The sequence below is a fragment of the Adiantum capillus-veneris genome, chromosome 17 (genome assembly GCF_014529385.1).
Source record: "Adiantum capillus-veneris isolate H3 chromosome 17, ASM1452938v2, whole genome shotgun sequence".
Lineage (NCBI taxonomy): Eukaryota > Viridiplantae > Streptophyta > Polypodiopsida > Polypodiales > Pteridaceae > Adiantum > Adiantum capillus-veneris.
The window spans coordinates 89,022,452-89,036,731 of record NC_140947.1 but is presented as its reverse complement, the minus strand read 5'-3'; positions in this window follow the sequence as shown (position 1 = coordinate 89,036,731).

The following is a 14,280-nucleotide window of genomic DNA, read 5'->3' as shown; positions in this document are numbered from 1 at the left end:
GTTTGCTAGTGGAGTAAATTAACTCTTTGAAATACCAATAACAACACCCTCATGTGAAAGATACTTTAATTGGCTTGTTAGGGCATGTGTCTTATGGCATAAGCACTTAATATCCCCCCCCCCCCCCCCCCCGCGGGGTAGGTCCCCCCCTCTCTTATGCATACGATACGAGCATGAAATAATGGGGGGCTACCCCTATTGCATACGCTTATGTCTGGACTCTAAAAACCCCCCTCTTGTACACTCACGTGATACCATACGGAAATCCATAGTGAATCCCCCGGGTATACAACAAGCCTCAAAGTTGAAGAAAAAGTTTAATAAGAATCTGGTAATGCATTCATGACAGTCTACACAAGTGAATGGTTAGGAATGACTTCACATGTAGCAATAAGTTGCTCATTAATATTTTTCACATAGCAAGAACAATGTCCATTTCATCTTCCTCGTGCATGATCTTTGATTCTAGTTGTTTGCACATATATGCTATTTTTGCCTCAATATGGCCTGCATTACAATCCAACTAAATTTTTCCAAGCCTATTTTGTTGAACAAATGTGAGCAATAATGGTGCACTTGATAAAAATCACAATGAACATATGTGCCTACATGTCTTTACTATCCCAATGAGCATGTTTAGCTTAGGTAAAACAACATGAGCAGTAGAAGCAAATCCATTAAAACGAGCAACATCCTCTATAGGATCTGAATCCACAAAAGTTGGGTATACATAAAAACCTTTTAACAATGTTTCATACGTTATTGGAACTAAGTACAAGCTACATGATGTAAACCCACAATGGATAGTTGTCTCCATCCAGTTTATCATCAGCAGACAACATCTTGAAAATGTCATTGCTCTCAGTCATAGTGAAAAACTAAACCTGATCTAGACAATGCCCGAACTAAGTAAAAATTGAATTAAAAAGTGTTAGGGAACTATAGGGAAAAAGTTTACGATGGACATAATTTTGTACAAATGATGAAATTGCATATGCAATACTTTTAGTGATAGTGGCAAAAATGAGCCCGAATCAAGATTTTGAGCACACCAAACCCTAGAGATTGCCCAAAGTATTTATTGACTAGCTACTAATGCTTAGCAAAGCTCACCCAAATCAAAGAAAATGAATAAGGGGTGTTGGCAATGCTGGTGACTATGCCTAGGGGGATGCAGCCTACTCTAATACCGATGTTTGCGGTTAATGTTGCAGGAATGCACATGTAGCTTGGAGATAGAGAAGAAGCTCAAGGCACACAACAAATAGTTTATTACTGAGTGTGCAAATACAAGATAATCTCTCTCTCTCTCTCTCTCTCTCTCTCTCTCTCTCTCTCTCTCTCTCTCTCTCTCTCTCTCTCTCTCTCTCATAAACACACACACAACTACATCAGTTCTCTTGAGTAAAAATGCCAAGCCATAGTACCCATGGGCAACACCAAATGCAGGAAGTAGGAAGCAAAGTGTGATTTGACCACGTAAAGAACTTCTTCGAGCCAGCTATATGATTTGCTAAATTTTGAGAGCACTTTATATATAAATTAAATAAAAATAAAAATAGATAAATATATATATATATATATTAGAGTACTTAAGATATACAAATAAACTTCGTGCTTTTAGAGAAGGATGAGAGGAAAATCCATTGCTAGGGTGAGTGTGGCAGACCTATAACTCTGTTAGGATTTTTGTCATCTTGGAAGGGATGAAAATCACGAAGGCAACTTCTGTGGCAAGGGACAAGTCTCTATACAAGTTTTTGACATCGTGCAGTGGTGGCGAGTAGAGGAGTTGACTGTGATTTGATCTATGGAGGTATGCTACGATGGAGGGTTCTTGGTGGTGCCTCCCCCTATTTTGCCTTCCCTCCCAACCTTTGTTGAATTTTTCCATTGGAGATGACTCCTCCCACCTCTTCCCCAAGAGGATTTTGAAGACTTGTTGCTATGGAAACTTGACATACGAGACAAAGTGTGACAAGCTTGATTTAGTATGGTAGTATCGGAGGGTTGCTCATGAAGGGGTGAGGTTCCTCGATTAGCTCATGGTTCTGGTGTCAAAAAGGTGGTGATGTTGGGTAGAGAGTTCTTGTCTCTGCAAATTCAAGCTTTTTGTTGGATGGCTCCTAGGTAGCTGGTGATGGAGTGCTTGGACTCCCTTGGATTGGAAAATTGCTTTAGGTATGTTGGAGTAGGCCTTCTTGTTTTGTTGATTCTAATATGGGAGTATGCATGTCATGTGGCCTATGGTAGACAAGCATGGTCTTATTATGTTAATTTGTATTGTCAAGGGTAGCTCCCTATAAATCGTATTACTATTGGTTGTAGTGGTGTTCTATTTAGCATTGGTCAGGGACTATTGTGTATTTGATAGGGACCTCTCTGGCGACTAGCTTCTTAGAGATTGTACAAGAAAGTAAGGAGATGATATATGTGATGGATAAAAAGCAAAACTCAGAGGATTGGCTTAGGGCAGCTCTCGCCATCTGATCAAGGTTTTGGTAATATTACGTTACTAGGTACTTCTAACGAGGCTCTGTTGATGTAACCATCTACCCCTCAAGGCTTGGCATGAGCTTGAGGTTTGTATATTTCTTGGTGGCATTCTAATACAATCACTCACAATTGTGAGTTTTGCAAAAAAAAAAAGGTGAGGAGTCACGATGGTCTGTTGAAGGTAAGGGGGGATGGGGAAGATTTATCGTTGAAAGTAGGTCTTAATCAGTTGTGCAATTGTATTGTTTCAATATAGAATTGTAATGTCCATAGACACATATAATTAGGCACACTGGGCTACGTGTCCATCATGAGTTGGTTGGATGACCATGACTAGCATGCCCTTGTGTGAGGAGAGTTCCGATTACAGCAGCTAGCACAACTGATGTCACACTAAGCGCGTGCAAGAAATTGGAAAAGTTGCTACGCGTCCAATCAAACTGCAGGATTCTTGTTGGGGTTGAAGTTGGGCGGACATGGGAGGCCGATACATTTTTGGAAAAGCATTCTACTGAGCTGGACGGCCTACTAAGCTGGGGAAACATGGACAGCGTCCCAGTGTGACAGGTGACTTCCGTCGACACAGCCATTGATTGGTTGGGAAGAGAATAAACGTTGTCTGCATGCCCATAACATGGGCATTAGAAACTAGCGGTTTCAAACCAAACTACCGATCAGTATGGCCCCCACCACTTCCTTTGATGACGGATTATGGATATGAGAAATGCACTTTCCCTTTGTCCCTAGTCTCCTCCACACAAATGCACACACACCTAAATAGAGGTGAAATGGTCAACAAATAGTGAGGTTAAAGTTTGGAGTTTTTTAATGACCTTCAAAATGAAAAAAGTGGAATCACCTTTAAGATGACACTTATTTTTTCCAAACTCCTTAAAGAAGTAGTAGAGATGCCTTGTCTGTTAGATGGGCCCACTTAAACAAGGGGAAAAGATCACATTGGCATTTTAAAATAAAATAAAGTAAAAAAGTAAAATAAAAACAATAAAGTAAAAAAGTTAAAACAAAAACGACAAAACAAAGAGACTCCATTACAAACTAAAAAGTAGATTTAATAAGCAAAGATAATGATAAAATAATTTCTTACAGAAAAGGTAGATTTAATAAGAATAAAAAATTGAAATAACATTTTTGTGAACTGTCGTTTTAGGAGGTCTAAATGAAAAAACTCTTTTACAAATCAAAATATTGCATTATTTCACATCATAAAATCAAAATTCTATAAATGTACTACTAAAGGCCTTTTTATGAAGTCCAAATAAACAAAGATAAAAGAAAAGTCAAGGGAGATTTAAATGAAGATGCCAAATTACAATGATGTAAGGACCCATTTACAATTTACAAAGAAGATATAATGTTTATAAAACTTTCTTTTTCAAGCTAAGAGGACATGTGTTCACCATCGGCAACCTCCACATCAATGGCTTAGAAATTGCACCATTTCTCCACCACCCCCTTGTGGCCTTCTTCAGGCCAAAAAAAGCTATAGGAAGTGAAAAGCTTTATGGAAATGGAAAGCCAAAAGACTATGCACTCAACATAGTGTCATGAAAAGTCCAAAGATTTATGTTCAACTTAGGATGGATTTTGGGTGCATCTCTGGACCATTGGATAAAGCTTGCAGATTATTGCCACATGGCAAGCTAATGATAATAATCTTTTCTTTTATTATTTCTTTTAGGCATGGGTGTTGACATTTGGTACCTCTCTCTTTAAAGAGGGACTCTTTAAAGAGGGATCCGGACATTGAGTATAGTGTCAAACATTATTTTTTATGCTTTTGAAGTATATTTTAATGTAAATAGTTCATTGTTGTCCTTTTTTTTCCCAAAAACATAATATTTTATTGTGATACCACATGTTTCAAATACTAATGTCACTTTCTATTTTTCTCTCTCACAAAGAAATGACTTATTATGAAATGTTCCTCAATAGCTTTATGTAGGCCATAGTGAATTTTCACCTTGTTTGATTCAATGCAAATCCAATTTTCAAAAATTTGACTTTTCAAGGGTTTTTTTTCAAAACTAATATAATATTTTTTTATAACTTTGTGCTAGACAAAAAGAGAGAGGGTGGAAGGGCTCTCACACCGGCACTAGAGAGAGAGAGGGGAGGGAGAATAAGCATTGGTCTTACAATCAACAATTGACAAAGCGACAATTGATGGAATCCACAATCGAGAATCAAGATTTGACCGATCCACATCGATAACTATGAAATCGAGAATTGATATAATTGGGAAAGTTTGATCCGCAACGAATTCAAGGTAGAAGGGGTGCGAGCCCAAGGCAGGGAAGGACCTCAACAAATGCGAACAATGGGAGGCAACTCCAACAACTCTCATCTATTTTTGAAGGGTTTTATGCTAGGTTTCTTAGAGCTTTGTGTGTGCTCTCACCTTCGGTTTGACGTAGAATTCAAAGATGAATCTCAAAATTCATAGGTTGGATTGCACTAAACATAGGTTTTTTCTAGTGCTTAAAGGAAAATTAGAATTTTTGAAGCAAATCTCAAAACATTGTAAGGGGTGTAGTCCCTACACCAAAGGTCGAGCTTGGAATGTGCTATTGTGCATGCGTGTGTGTGTGTGTGTGTGTGCATGTGTGTGTCCACCTTAGCAGCTCCAATGGAGCCCCCCCATGCCTTGAAAGGCATGATGAGAAGTCAGAGTGCATGCGGCTTTCTCATCATACCTTTCAAGGCATGAAGGAGCTCCAATGGAGCCCCATTAATGCTCCAAATGGAGCTCCGCCATGCCTTGAAAGGGAGAATGAGAAGGCAGTGCATCCTTGTTTCTCATCATGCCTTTCAAGGCATGGAGGAGCTCCAATGGAGTTATTATGGAGCTCCAAATGGAGCTCCCCAATTAGCTTGCATACACAAACATGCATATACACACACAAACACAAACACACATGCATATACACACACAAAAACATATGACACACATACAATCATGCATACACAAACACACTTTCACAGACACACACACACACACATTTAAACATGCAAATCCTTCAAACACAAACACACTCACATGCTTAATATTATCGATCCATACACACCTTCAGGATCATGATCTCATCTAGCACTATCTTGGTTGCAACACTCATATTTACTCGAAAGGATATGATTTTCTTTAATAATTTAGCACTATCTTGTTGGTTTCTATGTCAGCCAAATGTGACATTACCTATCCGGGGTATGCTCATCTACCCAGATGGAGGAACATAGTTGAAGGATTATTGCATGGGAGACTGTCTTTTTGGCAATACATGAGCTGTGATGTGAGTACATGGATAGCTTTAAATTATTCAACAACTCTTTTTTGGATTTCAGCATGTATACAACCACACGTAAGGTGGCAGATGATTCAAAAATTTCTTTTCCTTTAATTTTTTGTAGATTTATATAGTCTCACCTAACCTTGACGATTATATTATGGTCATATATCACTATCTCAATCTCTGTCTTTCCCCTTCTAGCATACCTGCGTGCTGAGTACCTGTAGGGATTCCTTGTTAGCCCACCACTTGAAGTTGTAATAGGACCCCTTTGGGATCTCTACTGTTCATAGCTTTTTGTCTGAGCATCCCCCTTAAGGCATCCTTCAGCTAGTCAGTAATCCCTTCATGGGAACTTCCTTTACATGTGCTACGGAGTTCATGGCATGAACATGCAGTATCCTTGGGGAGGTCCCCTGCTTGACATCCCTTGAAAATCGTACTCTTGTTGCATACGCCGATGAACACAAGTATCATCTCCAATGCGCGCGCACATACACACACACACACATCATAAATCATTGCCGTGAATCTCTCTCTCTCTCTCTCTCTCTCTCTCTCTCTCTCTCTCTCTCTCTCTCTCTCTCGTGAGCTGCATACACGTTGGTGTTTCCAGTCTTTGCAAACATCTTTGTATAGTGCTACTCACAATCCTCGGGGAAGATCTTTAGCTGCATGCCGAGGTACACAAGATACCCTACACACACACACACATGCAGACATGCATGGTTGTTGTAACTCTATTAGATGTCACAAAAGCATGCATGTATATCTTTGTTGTTGAATGTTAACCATGATGGCTCGCATTTGGAGTAACATGTTATTCATGGATTTTCATAGATCCCCCATTCAAGCACTTTGTGCAGGGGCATTTCTCTGCTCGTCATTAGCTTGCGCTTTTGTTAGCGGGTCGCCGTGACGGATGTTTGCAGCATAGCTTTCTAGCACTAACATAATGTCAATACTCAGGGAAAGTGACTCGGATGGGACACGGAGACTCTATGAGATTGTTAATCTCACGAAGTGAACCTTAACAAGCAAACACACTAGCTCAACAAGCAAACCAGCACTCAATGATCAGGGAAATCTGCCTATGTCCTTTCTCATAGCTCTAGGTCATCACACCATTTCGGCACTCGAACTAAATCGAAATGCAATGAAACTTTAGGAGGAGGTCTAGGACACCTAGGGGCACTATCCTAGCAAGTCTCGTCGCAATCCAACAAGGTACCAAAATCACGATCCATCGTGAAAAAGGTCCTGAAAATTGCAATAGAACTATCCAGAACTGTCGTCTTGTGGTGTAAGAACACTCTCCTATGGTCAAAACGACTAAAAACAACGATTTAAGCACTCAAATTTGCAATTATAGCTCACAGACGCGTAGTCGCGAACCACAAAAAAACTGACAATGCTTACACTTAAATTAAAGAGCAAAGAGAGAGGAACACAATGCAACTTTTGGATTTGAAATTTGATTACCCATTCATTAGTTGCGTCGATTACAAATTGGAGCAGCTCGTAGCTTGAGCGTACGTTTTTTGAGCTCCCTTCTTCTTCTAAAAATATGCCTACTTTCACATTAAGGTTATTGACCTTTATACCTAGGGCATTCTACATGGCTAGTGGCCGGCTCACACGAACCTTCACAAATATCATTACAACATTACAACTCAGGGGATTGATTGCTGTTCTGGAATTGGGATTTACACAGAGTATTCCTACACTAGCTCAAAAAAATAATAGAGTACAAATGTGGTGTCCGGCTACGTGTCCGACCAATTGGGCACCCGTTTGATCTGTCCTCAAACATTCCCCCCTTCCTAATTTGTGTCGTCACTTGACATGACCTTGTACAGTCTTGTCATAGGGTTGTCTTCAGCTTTGTCTTCGAGGTTGGACTTCAGCTTGGGAAGCGCTTTGTTGTTGATGACACTCCCCCCTTCCTTGAGTCATTCATATATGTCGTGTTGTTGATACGTGATTTGAGCTTGATTGTTCATGCAACGTTTGTTCTTGTTGCACATTCTCCTCTTTGTTGCTATTCTTCGCCGCCTTGAAGAGGGATTTTCCTATTTTTGAGTTTGTAGAATAGATCCTCTTTATGGCGTGGACTTTATGTTGGGTTTGTTTTCCATGTCCACTGCAATTTGAGTTGTCTGCAATAGGTCACCAATGTTGAAGCACTGTGTGAGCTACTTTTGATTGTGGTGGATAGCTCGCTTGCTTAATTTTTCATTGCTTGTTGTTGTAGGCCATTCTTTGACTTGCCATTGTTTGATGGAGCCTTGCTGTTGACCTTGGAGGAGATAAAAGATTCTCTTGATAATCATATGGAGACCTGTAGTTTTGCTCCAAGTTGTTGTCGATTGATTTGTGTAGACATTTCCTTATTGTTGATGTAGAAGAAATACATACAAGAAGTCGATAATGAGGGTTTCTAGATTAGGGTCTTAAAACCTGGATGACCAAAGGGAAAAAACCCAATGGGAAAAAAGTGCCTTTGGTATACGCTCGTATTGGAGTTGAGCATTTGGACTTGAAGTACCTGTCATGCAAGGTGAGTGCTTGGGAGAAACAAAGGAAGAGTGTATAATGCAAGTGCCAATTATGGGACACTCTATATGCACATGAGAGATTTGTCGAACAAAAGCATGCAACGTAAGAGATGGAGTTGATGGGTGCTTCAAGAAACAAATGTAGCGTTTATAGTTTCTCCACTCATTTTCAAGAAGGGTTTTTTATGTAGAAGCTTCTCCACTCATTCCTCACTGTGTTGAGTGCATGAATGTCTTTTGAACTTCCTCCTTCACTTACCACTATACTACAATGACTTTGACTCTTATGCTCACCTATACCAGCATGAGCGACACAGCATAATTATGCTCAACTCTTCTAGCTTGAGCAGTACCTAGGATAACTAAAACGCTTAGACCATAGAGAATATTAGATGAAGGTTTGGGACTAACACCTCGCTCATTTAGTGGCTTAGCTGCCCGAATCTAACTTTTATGCCATGTATTTTTAATGGCGACTTGGACTTACCTGTTCAAGGCCAGAAACCCAATTCCATAAGTTCTTGAAATTTAGGCCTCTTCCATTGTGTTGGTCTTTGGATGCCACCATTTTGTCGAGTAGGTTGGCATATTTTGGCTCCTCTTGACTTGCTTATTGTATGTTGATACTTATTTGTAAAACAAGTCCTTCAGCTCTGATAGGGCTTGATGTAGCCTTTGCGTTAATTTCCATGAGAAGCGATTGTCGAGATGTGTCGGTTCTCTGTGATTGAGTTTCCACTAGCAATTGGAACCCATCTTGTTTTTGGTCCTTGTGTGACCATCTTTGGCATTTTATCTTCTTCTATAATTTGATGGACACTAGGCTTCGGTATCCAAACCTGATGATTTCAAGTGTAAAAGCCTTCCTTTTGTAATTGATGACAAGGTATCTATCTGTAGATTGCAGCAGCCTTGGTTGTAATTGGCTTCTGTTGGCTTTTGGTTGTCATTGCTTGCTTTGGGGTAGAAGCTTGTGCTACCTGTTCCAGATTGAGCTACAATTTGTGGTAACCATATTTGTGTGTTACCTTCATAAAATCCTTGTGCTTTGAGTAGCTTAACTGGAATCATCCGTTGCCTCACCTGTCTTTCTTGGGTACTTTGACTAGCGTCTGACTTTCGTACCCAGACTTGTCGCATTTCTTGCTTGGAAGGTCTTTTCTTCTGCCTTTTGTGGTTTTTCTTTCTTCTGTTTGAGTTGTTTGTCTTGCGTTTATAGTGCATCTTGTTCTTTGTAGAACACGTTGGTTGAGGTGGGTAGGTGCAGGCGATTACTTTAGGCTTTTTGGCCCAAACATTAGTGTTTCCTTGGAAGTAGCCCTGAGCAGTGATTGACTCATTTGATGCTACCCACCCTATCACCTTTTGTTGATGTTGAACTTGTGCTTCATGTATCCAAACTGGGTCTTTGACTTTGATGTTCTCTTTGGATACCAACACTTGGTTGACATTATTTGGCTTCTTCCTAATGCTTTGATGTGATGGAAACTTTGGTTGATAGACTTTTTGTCTCGGTTTCCATTGCATTGTCGATGGTTTGGCTCTTGATGTAGAAGCTTCATTGGAAGTTTGATGTAGGTGCGTTGAAGGTAAAGTCGTCTTGCAAGGTTGATATACTTCAGTGTTTACCTTTTCTTTACCTTTTTCCGTGATGGTTGGCAATTTCTTCTCCGCCTGGATTTGAGAAGATTCATGGAGTCTTACCGTTGTCGTTGTTGAAGCTTTTGATTGTTGTTGAAAGAAGATGCTCCTCCATTTTTCTATCAAGACCAGACTCTCTTTGATGTGATGGGAGTCGATTATGTGGAAAGTATTTTTAATACTCCCCAGTACTCAATTTGAGTATGACTTCTGCCATGCCAAAGCTAGGAATCCATGTTTTAGAACTTGTGTACACTATCTCCTCTAGCTCGGTGATTGGCGGCTTTCCCATCAATATCCATGTATCATAAGACATTAGATTCTTTGTCGCTTTTGGATCTATCACAACTATACATGTGATTTTGAGTCCTGTTTCTCCGCATATGTTGAATTTGATCATCATAGGAGACAATCTATCTTCTTCCTTGTCCGTGTTCTTCTTTTGATCTTCCATTTTTTGAACAGTTGCTTGACGTTGAATTTGAAAACTTTTTTCCTTCATCTGCTTTCATCTACACTTTTTCTGGAGTCGGCTTCTTTGAAACAACTTTTGTCAATTCTTCAGGTATGTCAATGATGACATATTCTTGTGGTTGCTTTGCTTCCTTCGTTTGCACCTTGGAACCATGCTCCATGATGTAGCAATGTGTCTCAACTTTTTTGCTTTCACACTCACAAACTTCATTAGCTTCCGTCAACACCTTTATTGTAAATAAGGGAGTTATATCATACCCATCTTCATCGCAAAATTTAGTCAGGGTCGCCTCATTCACACACACATCAAGAGTTGCCAGTATTTGATCCCATCCAAAGGGTTCAAATAACTCCTCTAGAAAAGGTTCGGGTACATATGCGTCATCTTCTACTACTCGCTCTAGGATGCAATATTGCTTTCTAAGACTTCCACTCTTAGGAGCTCCGACATCCAAATATACGCTTTGCTTTCCAAATCAGTTGTGGAGTTTAAGTCTTCCCCCGGGGTTCGCACTACATCTCTATAACTATGATCTTTGACACTGATTTTTGTTGTGACCTCTTTGTGTCTCAAGTAGATATAGTCATAGCCCCAGTCTTGTACCATTTTGAGCTGACGCATGAATGGTCTGCCGAATATGATATCAAAGTCGCTGCTCTTGTCAAAATTCATTATGGCAAAGGTGTGCTCATACTCGATGCCACACAAGGATACAATGATTTGTTCTAATATTCCAATTGGTTTCTCAGTGTATCCATCCGCTAATTGCAGTTCCATTCAAGTTTTCCTAAGAGCAAGCTTTCCCCATTTTTTCCATATCTCTTTGGTTGCAATGGAAATTCCTGCCCCACTATCTAATATATCAACCGTCTTTAGTCCTTTGTACTCAAGTGGTAAGGTGGTGTTTCCTTCTTCTCCTTCACAGTAGTCACCCACCTTATTTACTGGTACTGGCTTTGTCTGTGGTTTCTTAGGCAAGGTGTCATCTATGTTTTCATATGCAAGTTGGTCATGTGAAGGGATTTTCAGCCCCATGTTTTCCAGGTGTTTGCCCATTTGGCCCCATAGATGCGGTCTAATTTTTAGTAGCTCTGAGAGATAAAGTGTGCATTGTATAGGAGAAGACATCAATTCATGCAAGCTCTTGGTATCCATCATTTTTGGTGTGTCTTTCCACTGAGATGGTACCATTTTCACCTCCAATTTTGTTTCAAGTTCTCCTATGAAAGATGGCAACGTCTTTAGAGAGGGTGGTTTATTCTCTTCAGATGCGACAGACCCGACATCCCCATATAAAGATCGTATATCTCTTGGGAAAAATTCATGATTCATGTTTATCTCAGGGATAGGTGCTTAGCACTACCATCTTTTCGGTTTCTAATTGATTTCCACAAGGATTGTGGCCACGGTTCTTCTACCTCCAGAATAGGCATCATTGCTTGTGAGCCCACCCCATCTGTGGTATTGGCTACTTCCCTTGTATCTAAAGGTGCCTCAACTCCCGGCTCTTCCTCTTTGTTTACAATACCTTGACTTTCCATTTCCTGCATTTTTTCACGGATTAGCACCTCCATGTTTGGAGCATCTAGAACTGGTTCCAAAGAGCTTGGGCCTTTTGGATGAGCTCCTTGCACATTTGCAACCTCTCTTTTTCATACCCTGGATGAGGGTATGTTAGCCATCTATCCTCTTGGGTTTGGTTGGGTTTTAGCCTTTCAAGATTGCATCCAAAGGTTCAAACACTTTGTCGACCAAGACTAAACCTCCCGAGTTAGTCTTTGACTCTTTAGGTTCCTTTGTGTTTTTGTTCCTTTCTTACTCTTGTCTAAGCTGCTCTCTTGTTTGATTCAGTTCAGTTTCCAAATCCACTTTCTCCTTCAACCTCTTCAATTTCATTTTGTCTCGTCTGCCTTTCCATGATCTTCTTCCGAATTCTGTTTGAATAGGCAATGTGGCTTTTTCAGCTAGTTTGTTTTTGGCAGCTTCTTGAGCTTGAGCTCGAGTCATCACGTTTAAAGGAATGGTGGGTTCTACCTTGGATCCGCTTGAAGAAGGTATAACGCCTACAACATTCGTTGTTGCTTTCCCTTTGTAGTCTGGATTTTTAGCACAGTGTTGGCGTAGATGGTCTATACCACAACGTTCATAGCATACAAATAATTCAATTTGTGGACCCTTGTTTGGACAACTTTGTGCCCAATGATTACCTCAACACTCATAGCATGGACCTTCTTGTTTTACAACTGGTGATCCAACTAATGGTTGTTCTTGCCTTGTGAGGATGTTCTTTGAACCATACTCCTATGAATGATTGGCTATGAACATGAGCGTATTCGCATCCATGGAGTACTGGTTTCTCATGGGTTGTGGCATATGCATAGGTTGAGCGTAGTTGACTATCACTCTCCCATCATTCAGAAGTGGTGCTTGTTGCCCTAGCACACATTGTGGCTTTGTTTGAGTCCTACACCATGGAGTGGGATGATCCCCTCCACAAGTATTACATATCCTCAATTGAGGTTGTTGTACAATCGGGTTCTCTATGTAGCCTTGGTTTATTCTTCTAATCACTCCCTCAACCACTTGATCAATGATTGGTTCCCAAGGAGTTTGAACATCTCTTTTTATTGTTGACTCGCTCTTCGGAGATGAGGCACTACTATTTGTGTTATCTATATCTTCAGTCACCTCTCCGTAGGCCTTGCAATTGTCAACTAGATATAGAGCTTCTCTAACGACTTGCTCAAATGTCATGCATCCCTTCAAATGTAGGTTCTTTTTGAGAGTTGCATTCCTCAAGCCCTCTATGAAGAGAACTGATAGCCTCTCATCTTGCGGTAGCTCTCGTGTAGGTCATCTCTCTATGCATTGTTTGAAGCGAAGCAAAGCTTCCTTCACTCTTTCGTTCGGTTTTTTTTTGAAAGCATAGATTTGGGACACTGTGTTGTGTTTGATCCCCCTTTTTAAGAACTCCTCTAAAAACTCTTGTAAGAGTTGTGCTATGTTTGGAAAATCATCTTTATTTAGTGGTTGGAACCAAGTCAAGGCTGTTCCTTCCAATGTTAAGTCAAATCCCTCATACTGAGTATGGAAATCCGCAATTTGTTCAGCTCTCAAAACTTGTTTGAAGAGTGAGACATGAGCATATGGGTCCTTCGATCCATCGTATTTTGTCTTGACACATTGAGCCACTTGATATGGTCTTAATTGTTGGGGTTTAGATTAGCAATTTGTGGTCTCTTGGAAAGACGTCTCTTGCTCTCTCCTCTCGTCTTGGAGAGAACCTCGGTGGAATCCTCTCTGAAGTGTACTCTGGCATCATTTTTGGTTGAAAGTAAGTAGGGATCGGAGTACCCTTGTACGTATATCGTTCTAAGTCAATTGGATCAACAAGGTTGTACTCTCTTCCATACTTATCTACCATCAAAAATTGCACTCTGTTGGCATCTGTATACGTGAATGCATAGAGATTCTTATGCGTGGTCAAACCTCTAGCATAGGGCTCTTCACACTTGTAGAAGATATATGGATCCCCGTTTGTGAATCTATACAAGCCCTCATAAGTGTAATCTGTAAGCACTCTCATGGATTTATTGGCTTTGATGAATCTCACGTTCGGTTTGTTGACCAGAGGATGCCCCTCCTCTATGTATTCTCTCAATCCCTCTATTGAAGGCATTGCAACGTTTGTTGCATTTTTCATGTCTCCAAGTGGAGTAGAGAACCGTGGTGGTGGATGATTTGTCATGGTCAAGACTCACTCAAATTTCATAAGATAGTACTTGACAAGCCCAACTTGGCTTAG